Source organism: Bos indicus x Bos taurus, chromosome 5, assembly GCF_003369695.1.
Source record: "Bos indicus x Bos taurus breed Angus x Brahman F1 hybrid chromosome 5, Bos_hybrid_MaternalHap_v2.0, whole genome shotgun sequence".
NCBI lineage: Eukaryota > Metazoa > Chordata > Mammalia > Artiodactyla > Bovidae > Bos > Bos indicus x Bos taurus.
In genome coordinates, this window is record NC_040080.1 from 53,808,691 (window position 1) to 53,825,823 (window position 17,133).

The 17,133-nt window shown below is 41.5% G+C and overlaps 1 long non-coding RNA gene across 1 annotated transcript in view; it reads right to left on the bottom strand.

The window, feature by feature from the left end:
* Window positions 1-17,133, bottom strand: part of LOC113892729 — a 92,613-nt gene that overhangs the window by 65,412 nt on the left and 10,068 nt on the right. The window contains exon 2 of the long non-coding RNA XR_003511114.1: window positions 10,539-10,600. This is a non-coding gene — a long non-coding RNA (uncharacterized LOC113892729). The remainder of the gene's footprint in view (window positions 1-10,538; window positions 10,601-17,133) is intronic.

Genomic DNA, 17,133 nt, shown 5'->3' on the forward strand with positions numbered 1-17,133 from the left:
TATGCATGACAATTTCAGCCCTTAGTTTTTTAACTGGTCATGTGGTTGTAACTGGTATTTATAACTACCTTTATCCCGTACCCATATCATATTCCCTTTACTTTCAGCACCAATTTCAGCTGGTGGGATGATCTAAACTTATTGCTAGAGGGTCTGAGCCATTACTAGTCCTACTTGGATTGAGTTGTCCTGGTTTTCCACTGACCTATTCATAGGGCACGGTAATACTAAGAGATGGCCTGAGGGATCTCTGAAATTCCAAGCATACTCTTCCTTACCTGCATTGTGGAATACCAGTCCAATGTCCTCTTGGTGGTCAGGATTATTTCCCAAATCAGCTGAGCAACTCTCTTCTTTGCCTGTTGATTCGGAGGCATTGGGCAGCAGTCTTAACTTCCAGTTCAGTGAATCTTTGTTGCATCTCTTAGTGAAAGCCTTCCTCTTTTTGGAGTTAAGACCTCTAGACCAGCAGAGCATAAGGATGTAGGAATAGGAAGCAAAAATGTAGCTAGTGGATCACTAGGGGTGCTGCCACTGCCATTCCCACCACTTATTCCACCTGTGGATCCTGGATCTCAGACAAACAGCGCATATATTGGCTGCTGATTCACAGCATGTATAGCCTTTCCCTGGCCCTGCCACATATTGCCACACAGCCGACACCATAACTGAGTCTTCAAAAGACCATTTCAACATTCAAGCCAGTTGTTCCAGACTAGCGGGGAACATGGTAACACCAGTAAGCAGGGGCCCACTGCTGCACTTCTTTGGCTGTGAAGTGAGATCCTTGATCAGAAGCCCTGCTGTGTGGGACAGCATGATGGTGGGGAGGCATTCTGTAAGTCCACAGATGGTAGTTTTACGAGAAGCACTGCACACAGGGAAGGCAAATTTGTATCCAGAGTAAATGTCTATTCCAGTAAGTACAAAATGCTGCCCCTTCCATAACAGAAAAGGTCCAATGTAATCAACCTGCAGCTGACCAGACAGCTGGCTGATCACCCTGGTGAATGGCGCCATAGCCAGGACTCAGTGTTGGCAGATGGGCACTCAGTAGCAGCTGTGGCCAGGCTGGCCTTGGTGAATCCATGTTGCTGAGCCCTCACATACCCTCCATCTGTGCCACCAGAGCCCCTTTGTTCATGAGCTTATTGGGCGATGACAGGCTATTTGGAAAAACAGACTAGTAGCCATTGAATGAGTATTTCTATCCACCTGATGATTAAAATCCTCCTCTGCTGAGGTCATCCTTTGGTGAGCATTCACCCTAGGCTAGGAAACAAATTTCTTCAGGTTTTGTGTTTTGCCCATTCAGAGAGGTCTCTCCACAGACCTCATCCCCAAATTTCCTCATCAGTAATTTCCCCATTGAATTCTTTCCAGTCCTTTACCATCCAGTCAAACCACTGGCCACAGCCTATATGTCAGTATTTAATTGTCTGCCTGGCCATTTCTCCTTCCAAGCAGAGGGACCAACCAGGTGCGCTGCTCAGAGTTCCTCCACCAGTAAGATTCCTCTTTACCATTGTCCTTCAGAGAGATTTCAGGAAGGGACTGGAGTGCTGCAGCTGTCCACTTTGGGGTGGTAACTGCATACCGTGCAGAACCTTCTGTGGACCAGGCCTGAGTCTTGTCAGCTGATGGTAGGGAACTCCTACGAGACAGGACAGCAGGAGTGGGGACTGCGGGAACATATGCCACTTCCTCATGTAACTTAGTTGTGCCATCAGGGACCGCTTGGACTTGATCATGTAGGTACCACTTCCATCTGATGATAAAGTGCTTTCAAGCATACTCAGCTTTATACCTCAGTGGGTCAGATAACACTTAGTTCATGGTGGGCAGCTCATGTCATATGGTAACTTGGTGAGCCATGGTTGACTGTTCAGTCTCTACTAAGGTAGGAGGTCAAGAGCTGTTCCCCAGAAGGACCACAGAGAATAGCCACGTTGTGTTGTGATGCACTTGTAGAGGCTTGCGTGCATGTGTGTGTCTAAGACACTTAAGTTGTGTTCAACTCTTTGCGACCCCATGGACTGTAGCCTGCCAGGCTCCTCTTGTCCATGGGATTCTCCAGGCAAAGATACTGGAGTGGGTTGCCATGCCCTCCTCCAGGGGATCTTTCGAACTCAGGGATCGAACCTGTGTCTCTTACATCTCCCACATTGGCAGGTGAGTTCTTTACCACTAGTGCTACCTAGGAAGAGGGCTCTAAACAGCATCCCTGTCTGGCACTGACACTTCAAGCACCACTGGATCTGTTGGTTCAAATGGTCTGAATGATAGAGTAGCTTTCTAACCACCTGGACCCATTGCTGAGCCTTCTCTTGTTTGGGCCCCACTCAAAACAAGCAACTTTTCAATTCACTCAACCATGGGGCTGGAGGAATACGTTGCCTCCAAAATCTAAAAAGGCCTTCTAGGCATTGTGCCTCTTTCTTGGTTGTGGGAGGGGCCACATGGCAACTTATCTTTCACCTTGACATGCTTCATACAACCGGATCCCTAGGAGTTTCACAGAGATAGAAAGCCCCTGAATTTTAGTTTGATTTATTTACCATCCTCTGACATATACATTTCTTACTAATAAGTCTGCAGTAGTTGCTACTTCTTGTCTGCCAAGTCCAATCAGCATAATGTCATCCAGGTAATGATACCTTGTGGAAGGAAAAGGCAAACTACATAAAACACAGAGCTGGGGAGCCGCTGAAGCCCTGACGTAGGACAGTGAAGGTGTGCTGCGGGGCTTATCAGCTGAAAGCACACTGATTCTGGGATTCTGGCATGTCTGTGGAGATGGCAGACACAAAGGCACCTGCAGGTTGACAGCCACACACCAGGGGCCAGGAGGTGTGTTACTTGCTCAAGTGATGACAACACATTTGATTCAGTAGCTATAACTGGAGTCAGCACCTGGTTAAGCTTGCACTATTATCCACATTCACCAAGATCCATCTGTCTTCTGCAGAGACAAAATGGGCAAGTCAAATGGGGATGTGCTGAGGCTCACAGCCTCTGCATCTTTCTGGTCCTTGTTGGTGGCACTCATCTCTGGAAACCCTCCAAGAATACCGTACTGCTTTTGGTTTACAGTTATCCTTGGTAGTGGAGAAGGAAAAGACAACCCACTCCAGTATTCTGGTCTGGGAAAGCCCACAGACACAAGAGCTTGGCAGGGCTACAGTCCATGGTGTAGCAAGAGTTGACAAGACTTGGCAACTAAACCACGACTATCCTTGATAGAATCAGTATGAGCAGCTTTCACCTAGCCTTTCTCATGATAACAGCCTCACTCCACAGGCCAGGGAACCAGGGTAGGGGTTGGGATTCTGCCAGCTGCTGAGCATGTCTATTACTATTATGTATCCAGAACTGAGGAAATAACCACAGGCTGCGTTCAGGGACCCAAGCGCTGTAGACATGAGCTGAGATTCCATTAACCACCTAGCCTCCATAAGCCCCTACTCTGAGTGGTGGACCACAGTAACCTTTTGGGTCTCTTGGAATTAGTGTCAGCTTGGAATCAATCAGTATCCAATAGTCCCTAAGTCCTCTGAATATTTCATTTTCCCTGGTGTAGTTACCGTGGTAAAAAGCTGTAGGTCCCTTTAAGAAAAACTGGGATAAGATTAACAGCAAAATTTTGGGTGGTGTCCTGTGGTTCTTCCTCATTGGGACCCAGTGTCCCTCCCACCCCCACCATTCAAGGATCTCTGTAAACTGACTCAAGAATTGGAATTGATTGAGAGGCTGCAACTTTCTGTTTTTACGATTCAAGTTAGACTTCTGTTCACTTAACACTGACTTTGCTTTATAGAAGTTTCCTTTCTATATTATAAATCTTGGTGTCTTCCTCCCTGAGTTGTGCTTGCTTTCCATGCCTGGGGAGCCTACTAGCGTTCCCCAGATCATAAGGGCTAGCATTTATTTTGTGCCCACAATTACCAAGCACTGATCTGAGTGTTTTACCTGTATATTATTTATCCCTCACCCAACTCTATATGTTAGCCACCAGGGCTCAGACAGTAAAGAATTTGCCTACAATGCAGGAGACCTGGGTTTGGTCCCTGGGTCGGGAAGATCCCTGGAGGAGGGCATGGCAACTCACTCCATATTCTTGTCTGGAGAATCCCATGGACAGAGGAGCCTAGTGGGCTACAGTCCATGGGGTCGAAAAGAGTTGGACATGACTGAGTGACTAACACTTCACTTCAACTCTATACAGTAATTAGTGTTGCTTATTATATCCCCTTTTCAGATGAAACAACCTGTGGTACACAGAAGTGAAGAAAGTTCCCCAAGGTTGCATGGGCAGTAAATAGTATAACCATCTTGTAAACCCAAGGGGTCGAGTTCCAAAGCCCATGCTTTCTGCTGGCATCTCTAGGCTGAAGAAGGAAGAGGATGAAGAGACATTCATGAATCTGTGGTTCCTAAGACATTTTCTCTTTTTTTTTCTGAATCGTGTCAGAAAAGCCATCTACTCTAAGGCAACAAATCTAGTTGCTTCAAATCCCATTAGGCTACTTATCTACATCAACCTTCATCATGCCCTCAGATCCTCCTTCTTTCCAAGACTAATCCCTCTCTCTTTAAACTAAATCCTATAACTTGTTTCCATTAAAAAGAACTTTTAAAAATTCTCTTGCCTATATCTTTACTCTCTATCTCTCCTAATTATTTTCCCTTCCCACAGGTATGTTCCACCTTTAATGAAAAACAACAAAAAGCAAACAAAAAATTCTCAAGGTTATGTATTTCTCTAAGTCCCATTCTATCTTCTGCTTTCACAGTTGCCAACTGAATATCTACAACAAAGAGTCTATACCTGCTGCCTTCATTTTAAAACCATTCATTTCCTTTGTGACCCACTGGACCCTGTCTGGTGTCCCTTGTTTTACCACCTGTTACCTTCAACTGGTTCCTAATCCAATGATCTCTATATTCACTCGGCACTGATGAGGGCTTACACATTCTCAAAACCTCCTCTCCTTGGTTTATGGTATTCCTCTTTCCTGGTCCTTCTTTTCTCTGTGCCTGTCACTTAAATCTTGGTGTTTCCTGGGGTTCTGTTCACAGGCCCTTTTGCTTCCCATTCTCCATGGTGAGCCATGTAATGTCACTACCATGCTGATCTCTTCCCAGTCACACCTCCATCCCAAGCTCTCTCCAGTTCTGGACTTGAGTACTCAAGTGCTTCTTGAACATCTACAGTTAGATGTTCTGCAGACATGGGAAATTAATCTCCTCATCTTCTCATCAGCAAACCCCTTCCTTCCCATTGATCTAGATGCTCAAATCAATAACCTAAGAGAAACTCTTAGCCCTTCACTCTCTTTTATACCCAAGTTATATAAATTTTACTTCTTAAAAATATATCAAGACCACCTGTTCACCATTCCACTGCACTGCCCTGCCTTACACACCTCTCCTTTCCCACTCACTAAGCCACTACAATGACCTATGTCTTCCTGCCTCGATCTTACCCTCTCAAATCTGTCCTCCAGAGAGACCTCTCTAAACCTCTCCTGCCACTTTCCTACTCACATCTCTGTAGTGGCTCACCTATTGCCCAAAGGATGAAGTCTAGACTCTTTAGCAGGTCACAGAGAGTTATTATCCATGATCTGATTTCTGACATTTTGCCCAATTATTTCCTACACTCCCTAGCCACCACTATTTATAATTCCTGGAACATACCATGCTATCTTACTTCTGTGTCTCCTTTGTTCCCACTAGCTTCTCTCTCTGAAATTCCATCATTTATCCATTTGAAAATTCTTGAGCTTTCTTCAAGCCTCAGCTCAAGAGTCACTTTCTTTATGGAGGTTTTTGTGACCCCCTCATGCTGTCTAAGATCTTCCTTCTTCCATGCTTCCATTTTTTTCATAGTTATTTGTACATCTGTAGCCCCATGGCTACATAAATAAATAAGAACCCCAGGGATCTCATTTATTGGTTCACCAAAAATTCCTTGAGCTGGTCACTGTTCAAAGCAGTGGAGACACAGCAATGAATGAACCACACAAATCTTGTCCTTGGAGTGCCTGCATTCTAGCGGGCTGTGTGGGTTTACATTTCAGTAACTTTTTTGCTGTATAAATGGTTAAACACTTCTACAATTTCACCTTTAAACCCAACCTTGGGAGATGCTCCTGGAACCCAGTAATTCACCTAAGTATTTCAATCTCCTTCAAGCACAAGGAAGAAAACTCACAGAATCCTTAAAAATGTTTTTAACTTGGAAGTCTCCTGGCCTAATCAAGAGTCCAGATATCTTATGATGTCACTGAATGTGATAAGAAGCAGTTACCTTGGTGAAGAAATTAACCAAACTGTGAATATATTAACATGCACTCAAAGCCACTCTGCTTGAAAGAGACCTGCATGTCTCCAGAACTGGTGAGGAGAGGTGAGAGGCAAGGAAGATAACCTACATGATAAAAATGGCCAGTAGCAGAATATGAATAAATAATATGTGGTAAGTAAGGACAAATGATACAAGGAGGGTCTGTTTGGTTACAAGGCTCCTTTCTTGGTCCAAGAGGAAAAGGGGACGACAGAGGATGAGATGGTTGGCATCACCAACCCAATGGACATGAGTTTGAGCAAGCTCCGGGAGTTGGTGATGGACAGGGAAGCCTGGTGTGTTGCAATCCAGGGGGTTACAAAGAGTTGGACACGACTGAGTGACTGAACTGAACTGAAAGCAATCTTGATCAAGTAGCTACTGTGTGTTTACTATGAGATGGCCCCACTGCAGGTCTGATGCTCTGAGGACAAGGATGAGAGGTTCCTGCATTGTACCTGCCCAACAGAAAGCCATGGGCCTCCATTAGCAAAAACTGAAGATCCCAACATAAAACATTTAAGAACCTACACTACACCTGGCATGTGTCACCTCTGCTCTCCTGTGTCTTTGGTAAATGAGGCAAGTATTATAACACTCATTTTACCCATGAGGACACAAGTTCACAGAGATTAGGTCATCATTTTAAGGGTCACATCTCTGGCAAATGGTGGAGCTTGAATTTAAACCCAGTTCAGCCTGATTCTTAACACAATCCACAAGCATGGCCTGGATAACTTGATGGGTTGGGCATATGTAGACTTGAGAGCATGGGGGTCTGTCTTCTCTGAGCAGCAATTTAAGCCTTCTTGGTTATAGGGGATCGGGTAACTGAATTTCTGGAGATTCATCCCTGGCCAGTCCCTTGTTGATTTAATTCACCCAATGTGCATTCGATTGTGTTATAAAGGATTTGAACATGCAAAGGCTTTTGAAAACAATAACAAGAAAAAGGTTCTCCAGCCCACACTTAGGTTTGGCAGGCTGAGCTCTGGCCTGAGGCAGGGTGTGAGAAAAAATATAATTAGCATCCACTCAGGCATAGAGTCTCAGGCCACAACTTCTTACCCTGGTATTCATCAATGCACATTTAGCTCTGGCCAATGTACACAACCCTGAGGCTCCACAGCTTCTCCCTCTTCACCCACCCGCTGGCTCAGACACACAATGGAGCTAAAAAGAGCCTTCAGGTAGAGCCCTGGTCCCATTAGCTCACTCTGTGGCAAACGAAGGGGAAAGTGTTTGGGATGGCAGGTTTTCCCATCCCTGGAAGATCTGGATCCAGACAGACACCCAGACAGCCGCCCAGCATTCTTTGGTGGGGAGGATTCCAGCAGGCAGCTTCTTAGTTTGGTAATTGCTCCGGCACCACAGGGGGCTCCTCTGGCTGAGTTGGGACTCCCCAACTACAGCTGCACCACCATCCCTTCCAGTCTAGACAGTCCCTCCCTCTGTGCGCTCCAGGAACGCGGTACCCAGAGACAGGCAGAGGCCTTTCACTTCTCTGTCCCCTTTTAAAAATGCTTAAAATAAATTGCATAAGGTTACAAAGAAGGCCAGTAATATTTAAATAGTTATCAAAGATTTGAAAAATCAAATTTGTCATGGGGTCATATACGTGCTTAACAGTGAATTAAACAACAAGGTCTCACCACCCCCATTTTTACTTAAACCAGGATTAAATTTCAAGATCAGAAAAATTAATCTCAATAATTACCATAACAGCACCCAGCATTGTTCTTGTAGAGTTTTAAGCATTCCACCACTGTAATAATTTGTTCTTTCACATTCATTCATTCGCTAGTTCAGTCATTCTACTAAAAAATGTGTACTGGGCAAGGTATTATGATCATTCCTGACCAGAGGTCAGAAAATGATGTGCTTTGGATAAAGCTGACCATGGCCACTCATTTACATTTGGTCAGTAACTGCTTCCACATGATAACTTCAGAGTAAAATAATCACACTCGATGCAACATGACTTTCAAAGTCAAACATATTTGGTATCTAGCCCTTTACAGAAAAAGTTAACTGACTCCTGAACCAGACATGGGCCTTACTCTTAAGGATTTTTTCATAGTCCACAGGAGAAAAAAGATAAAAACAAATTTCAGTGCAATATTATGCACCAACAAAAATATGTCTAAGGTGTTGAAATTACTGAGAGAGGACTGAAGGGTAAGGTGTAAGAAAGGTTTCTTAGAAGAGGTAACATGTGAGTTCCATTTTGAAAGAATAGAGGTTTATCATAGGTGACGGCTTTCTGGGCAGAGGATATTGTTACAGGGAAGAACAAAATCTAACTCCATATTGGGTCTGTTTCTTTTACTTTAACTTTGCTTCCCATTGCTTTTGTTCACTAAAACAATACTGTCCAGACATAATGGCCTGCCTCAGGGAACTCTACTCCACTGTCTGAATGTTAAACCAAAATGCCTTTGTTCTAGACCGTGTCCACCTGTGGATTGCTCCAGGAAGAAGAAATTAACACATGCCTTCCCAAGGCTGGTCATTCCAGGAGATATCTGCAAGATTAATGGCTTTTTACTTTACTTACTCACTTCCCCGCCTCTCTGTTCTATAAAAGAACCTGGCATCCAGACCCCAACAAGATGGTCATTTTGAGACATTAGTCTGCCATCTTCTCTGTCTGCTGGTTTTCTAAATAAACTCCTATTCTTTGACTCAACACCTCGTCTCTGATTTATTGGCCTGACATGTGGTGAGGAGAGACATCTTGGACTGGATAACAATATTACATGATCAAAGGTAGGGTGACATAAACAGCATTATGTTCTGGAAATTATAAACACTTCACTATCACTGAAATGTAGAGCTCTAGAGGGGAGTGACAGGAGATGACTGAAGAACAAGGCAGGATCAGACCCTAAAAGAAGTTATGTGTCATGTTAAGGAGCACAACTCTTCTTCCATAGTTACCAGCAGTGCCATCCAAAAGAACTTGCTGGGATGATGGAAATTTCTACAGCTGTAAAGCCAATATGATACTCACCCTCCAACATGGTGACTGAACACTTAAAATGTGGCTATTATAACCAAGGCACTGAACTCTTAGTTTTCTTTCATTTTCATTAATTTAAATAGCCACATGTGGCTAATCACTACGGAACTGAATTCCTTTAAGTGATGGAAAGTGAACTGATTTTCACACACTGAGATGGAGTGAAAGCAGTCATGGACCATATGTAAACGAGTGGGCATGGACAGTCTTTTCATGCACATCATTTTCTGGCCCCTGGTCAGAAAGGATCATAATACCTTGCTCAGTACATGTTTTTGAATAGAATGAATGAATAAATGAGTATGGAAGGACATACTTCCAGAAACTGATAGGAGTGAAATACTTCAAACTTTACCACCAAGAGGAACAATGCTGGGTGCCATTATATATATTGAAATGATCCTTCATGATCTTGAAGCTTAATTCTGGCTTAAATCAAAAAATAGGAGGGAGATCTTGATATTAATCCACTATTAAAATCCATTGCTTGAACAGACAAATAGGTTACCAAATCTCCTCTTTAAGAAGATTATCCTGGTTGTGGATAAACTGAAAGAAAATAAGACAGGAAAACCAATGTAAAGACTAATCAATTTTTCTGAAAAGAGAAGATAAAGTTCTAATCAAAGGCAGTAGTGGTTGGAATAGAGAAGAGGGTGGTTTTGAGGTATATTAACACATAGGACTGACAATTCAGTGATTAATTAAATTTAGCGATCAATTAAATTTGGGCTATGGAACATGAAAGAGTTGTTTAAAACACCCCATTGGTTCCTGGATGGTGACTGGATAGGGAGGTGGATGTGAAGATAGGAATAAAGGATGAAGAGAAGGCTGGTGGTAGGGGAAGTATAGATAAGGAAGATGCTAAGTTGAGTTTAAGTTGCTTGTGAAGTTGGGTACCTAGGTCTAGTGAGAGGTCTGGGTTGAAGATAAAAATTAAGCACATTAGTAAGTACCATGTAATCCAATAATAATAATAAAATAATAATAACTTCTAGTCTTGATTTTCCTACCAACTTGCTGGATGATTTTGGACATGTCATTTTTTTGTGTGACCTCAGTTTCATCATCTGTACAACAGAAAGGTGTTGAACCAGAGGTGGTGCAGTCACTTTTTTCTCTAAAGGGACAGACAGTAAATATTTTAGACTCTGAAAGCCATACTTGGTCTCTGTTGCACATTTCATTCCTCCTCCTCCTCCTCCTCTTCTTTCTTCTTTTATAATCTGTAAAATATAAAAAAAAAAAAAAACATTCTTAGCAAATGTTTTGTATAGAAACAGAGCTATAGTTTTCTGATCCCTGGACTAGATAATCTCCAAGATTCTTTTCAACCATAAATTGCTTTGGTAAGTTATTATGTGAGCTTCCCTGAAAAAAGCGGTCTTTTTCCAGTAGTTTAAATATACTTTTAGTGGAAACATAACATAGATCAAGAAAAGTAGGCAAATCACATGTGGACATTTTGATTAACTTCTACAGAGCAAATGCATCCAGACAACTACCACCAAGATCAGGAAGTATTATGCTATCAACACCCTAGAAGCTCCTTTCATTTCTCCTCAAGGTCATCACCTATCTCTTCTTCCTAAAGGCAGGCACTAGTCTAACTACATGGATTAGTTCAGTCTCTCTTAAACTTCATGTACTCCTAAGTGTTGGGATTTAACTTATGTTTATAAGATTCATCCATACTGTTGCACAGAGCAGTAGTTTATTTTCATTATTGAATAATATACTATAATATTATCACACAAGTAACTTATCCATTCTTATATTATTGTATGTATTTGGATTGTACATCAGCCTTGACATACTCCTTTCCCAATTTTGAACCAGTCCGCTGTTCGATGTAATGTTCTAACTGCAGCTTCTTGATCTGCATACAGATTTCTCAGGAGACAGGTAAGGTTATCCGGTATTCCCATCTATTTTAAACATTTCCACAGTTTGTTGTGATCCACACAGTCAAAGGCTTTAGCACAATGAGGCAAAAGTAGATGTTTTTCTGGAATTCCCTTGCTTTCTCTATGATTCAACAGATGTTGACAATTGGATCTCTGACACAATTTTCCAGACCCAGCTTGTACCTCTGGAAGGTCTCAGTTCACATACTGCTGAAGCCTAGCTTGAAGGATTTTGAGCATTACCTTGCTAGAATGTGACATGAGAGCAATTGTATGGTAGTTTGAACATTATTTGGCATTGCCTTACTTTAGGACTGGAATGAAAATTGACCTTTTCCAGTCCTGTGGCCACTGTTAAGTTTTCCAAATTTGCTGACATATTGAGTGCACCATTTTAACAGTTATCTTCTAGCTCAGTTGGAATTTCATTACCTCTATTAGCTTTGTTTGTAGTAATGCTTTCTAAGGCTCACTTAACTTTACACTCCAGGATGTCTGGCTCTAGATGAGTGATCACACCATCGTGGTTATCCGGGTCATTAAGATCTTTTTGTAAAGTTCTTCTGTGTATTCTTGCCATCTCTTCTTCATCTCTTCTGCTTCTGTTAGGTCCTTGCTGCTTCTGTCCTTTATTGTGCCCAACTTTGCATGAAATGTTCCCTTGGTATCTCCAACTTTCTTGAAGAGATCTCTAGTCTTTCTCATTTTTTTTCATACTTTATCCTTAACAATTAGATACATATTTTAACTGGAACTGATATCTATGTATTGGGTGAGGTGGAGAAGTCAAAATTTAGTTGTTCCATATGTATAGCCATTTGGTTCAGTGACAGTTATTGAAAATTTCTGCACTATATACAGTATTTACATTTGTCATATGTTATGGTAATGTATGTGTGGGTCTTTGTCTGGAGCTTCTCTTTGTGTTCCTTTTACCTACTTATCTGCCTGTGAATGTATCCCTCTACTTTGTTAGGTCTTCTCTAAAATCCCTTAAAAATATTTGCACATCTTTTGCTAGATTTATTTCTAGACATCTGATGTCATTTAATGCAAGGGTCCCCAACCCCTGGGCCACAGACTGGTACCAATCCACTGAAACATTTTCTGCCCTGTCTGTGAAAACCTGTCTTCCACAAAACCAGTTCCTGATGACAAAAAGGTTGGGGACTGCTGATTTCATGTTATCCAAATAATATCTTTTGAATTTTTTCATTTTCCAGTTGGTTTGTATCTTAAATACAGAAATATAATTAATTCTTATGTATTGACCTTATTTTCAATAACTTCCTGCATTCAACTTACTGATTCTAATTCTAGTAATTTTTTAAAGCAGGATTTTATGAATCAACTACTCCTCAATAAAAAAGAAGAAAAATTAAAAATAAAAGCAGGATTTTATTTTCTCCACAAGTTTTACAGCCACAATATATTAAGAAAGAAAAAAAAAATTCCATGGGTAACTAAAGTATGAATAAATTCCTGATTTTAATTTTCTCCCTGCCATTATCAGCACACTGACATGGCATCTGAATGAATCACAACTGGATTTCAAGGACTCACCCTGCCCTTAGATGTCATCAATCCTGCTTACTTAGTGTCAGCAACTGTGAAACCAAGCATAATAATAAGCCAGTCCTAATCCAATCTTAGTGTGACTTCAAATTGTTAATAAATATGTCTGTGCCTGTAGGTATACTTAGGCAAAGGGAAACCTACTTAGCTGAACCACAAAATTTAATGATCAATAAGGCAAAAAAAATAATTTTCTGTTGTTTCTGTTTTGCTTTGTTTAGTTTCTTAAGGAATTTTCTCAGTGAAGATCAGCAAAGGAATGGCCAACAACTTCCAGTGAAATTTTGCTGCCTAGTTCTGTTAGACACTGTAGTCATAAATGCAGACACTTATTAAGATCAAGGAGGAGGCCTTAGAATTAATTCAGCCCCATAAACTTATTTTAAAAATAATTTTTAAATTGAGGTAACACTGAGCTATAACATCATATAAGTTTCATATATACAATACTGCATTTCTACTTCCATAGACCCTACAAGGAGCTCAGCATCAAAAATTTACTTTCCATCCATCACCAATACACTTTTTTTTTTTTTTTTTTTAACAAATGAGGAAATAAATTTATAGTGAATTGGGCTTCCCTGGTAGCTCAGCTGGTAAAGAATCCACCTGCAATGCAGGAGACCCCGGTTCGATTCCTGGGTTGGGAAGATCCACTGGAGAAGGGATAGGCTACCCACTCCAGTATTCTTGGGCTTCCCTGGTGGGTCAGCTAGTAAAGAATCCACCTGCAATGCAGGAAACCCCAATTTGATCTTTGGTTCGGGAAGATCCCCTGAAGAAGGGAATGGCTACCCACTCCAGTATTCTGGCCTGGAGAATTCCATGGACTGTATAGTCCATGGGGTCACAAAGAGTTGGACACATCTGAGCGACTTTCACTTTTACAAAGTGAATTATTCAATGTTTCAGAACTGGTTAGCAGCAGAGTTAGAACTACAAGTCAAACGTTACCACTTCTAGTCCATTGCCTTTTCATTAACCCACACTGTCTCTCAGGCTCAAGAGTAAGATGCAACTGAGGACACAGGGAATGCTTACGCTTGGAGGTGTGTGGAGAGATTTCCATGATGTGCAGTGTTGAGAGCAGGGCAGGAAGATGGACATTCACTAGCTCTCTCTCAAGAGCCAGGCAATAGCCAAAGTATTTTCTATATATTTTTTTTAACCCTCTCTGAAATTTATAAGGTAGCCATTACTATTCTCACCTTGCAGGTGAAGCAATGAATCTCAGCACTGTGAAGTGGTTTGCATAAGAACACATGTCTGGGGAACCCCACTCTCATCTAGAATTGCTTAAATCCAACCCATGAGATTTTTTTTCCCTTTTATTGTTGAGAAGTGGAGATAGGGAGTTTTACACTATAAAAAGTTTTATTTTTTAAATACTGTCAAGAATGATCAGAATTACAACAAGGCATGAATTTGGCCAGCATCCCCATTTCTAAAAATGACTGAAGACAGTTGGAGATTTTGAGAATTCTGGGTTTGAGTCTCATTTCCAACACTGGGCTACCCATTCACCTGAGAGTCCACCTTGGGTTTCACAAGGATGTGACACAGGGATGCATTTTAGGATTCCAGAATGATTGCTGGCAATGGGATAGCAGCTAGTTAGATGAGTATGTTCTGCTTTGGTGATCCATAACTTTATATACAGCATTTTTGTTACCCCATAAATCAGAGATTTAAAATTCAGCTTACAAAATTATCCCTCAGACAAAATGATATCTTTAGGAAACATACATATCCAACTGCTTTATATTGCCACCTTCTCATTCTGCATTAATTAAATCAATAAATTAATAAAAGACTTGCCACAATAATCTGGGACAGTCTACACAGTATGTGGATTAAAATCAGCTATGGGATCATGTTTGTAGAATACTGAACACAGTGCCACTACATTTATTCATTCATTTATCCACACATTTATTACTTTAAGATATTTATTGAGCACCTGTTATAAATCAGGTCCACAACTAAGTGTTGAGGAGACCCAGACAGATAAGACACATCTTTGTGTTATAATAACTTGTAAATTACATGGACACATGCAAGTAAACTTATCATTAATCATGACTCAACTGATAAGTTCCCAAGAGAGGCACCTGCAAAGTGCTTCACGAACACTGGGAAGGGATTGGTTTTATCTGCTGGTAGGGAAGGGGGAGGGAAAGGCAGTGTCAGGGACAGCTGCACTGAGGAAGTAATCATTATTTATTTATTAAAGGGTTATTATTAACCTTATTTTTAGCATTTGAACTTTTATTTTTATTAATAGTTTGAGATAGTCACATGCCATACAACTCACCCTTTTAAAGTGTATATATAGTTCAATATATTTGAATTATTATTAAAGCCAAATGATTTGTTCTACAACTCATGACTAACTTCCAGATATCATTTCTTAATTGAAGTATAGTTGATTTATAGGGCTTCCCAGGTGGCTCTGTGATAAAGAATCTGCCTACCAATGCAGGAGACACAGGAGATGAAGTTTCAATCCCTGGGTTGGGAAGATCCCCTGGAGAAGGAAATGGCAACCCACTCCAGTATTCTTGCCTTGGAAATCCCATGGACAAAGGAGCCTGGTGGGCTACAGTCCACAGGGTAGCAAAGAGATAGGACTTAGTGACTGAGCATGCATGCAATTGACTTATACACTGTGTTAACTTCTGATGTACAGCCAAGTGACTCAGTTATACACATATATACGTTCATTTTTATATTCTTTTTCATTATGGTTTAATTCCAGGATATTGAATATAGTCCCCTGAGCTACACAGTAGGACCTTGTTGTTTGTCCATTCTATATGTAATAGTTTGCATCTACTAACCCCAACCTCCCATTATCTCTTACTTGAGGACCTTCACCTGCCTTTTCAATGGCCTCCCTGACCTGCCCTTGTCACCCCACAGCATCCACATAGCAACCATATGATTTTTATAAAACAAGTCAATGTCTTCTTTGCTCAAGTCCTCCAATGTCTTTTGAGTGAAACGAGAGTGAAATCTTGATTCCTTAGATAGCCTTATGATGCAGCTTTGGCTGCTTCTTTCTTAATTGCCCTCTAGCCCCACCTCCCCTACAACCCATTAATACATCTTAGCTACTCTGGTTTTGTTTCTATTTATATATGACTTCTTTCCAGATGTCAGATTTATACAAAAATACATCTTTAGAACTTCAAAATATTTATTGTTGAAAAAGAACCTACAATCTTAAAATTAAAAGTCAAAGAATGCTTTCCTGCTTCTAGTCTCAGGGCCTTTGCACTTGCTATTCCTTCTAATTGAAGTGTTCTGCCCCAGATCTCATAGAACTGTGCCCTCCTCTGAATTAGAATCTCCATCACTGAGAGGTGTTCCTTAATCACTTCAGCTAAGCCACCACCACCACTTGCCCCACATACATTCACACACACACTTCTCTTTACTCCATTACCCTCCTTTCTCTCTTCTTCATTACCTTACTTACTACCAGAATCACTGTTTGTTTTCCATACCCACTCATTTTCATAAGTAGAATCTTAAGTACCGTCTAGTTAGGAACTGGAAAAGGCAATGGCACCCCACTTCAGTACTCTTGCCTGGAAAATCCCATTGATGGAGGACCCTGATAGGTTGCAGTCCATGGGGTCACTAAGAGTCAGACACGACTGAGCGATTTCACTTTAACTTTTCACTTTCATGCACTGGAGAAGGAAATGGCAACCCACTCCAGTGTTCTTGCCTGGAGAATCCCAGGGACGGGGGAGCCCTGGGGGGCTGCCATCTATGGGGTCGAACAGAGTTGGACACGACTGAAGTGACTTAGCAGCAGTTAGGAACTATGACTATTTCTTCTTTGCTTCTTCTCTTCAGGACCTAGAATAGTGCTTGTGTGCGAGTGTGTTAAGTTGCTTCAGTCATGTCTGACTCTGTGCAGCCCTATGAACTGTAGCCTGTCAGGCTCCTCAATCCACGGGATTCTCCACGCAAGACTAACTGGAGTGGGTTGCCATGCTCTCCTCCATATCCCTCAGTTGGATATTCCCAACTGAGGGATTAAACTCATGTCTCTTATGTCTCCTGCATTGCAGGCAGGTTCTTTACCACTAGGGCCACCTGAGGAGCCCCAAAATAGTGCTTAGTAAACAATAAATGGTGATGATGGACAGGGAAGCCTGGCATGCTGCAGTTCATGGGGTCACAAAGAGTCAGACATGACTGGGAGACTGAACTGAAACAATAAATGATCAAGTGAAAAAGGGGAGAACTTACAATAAAAGTTC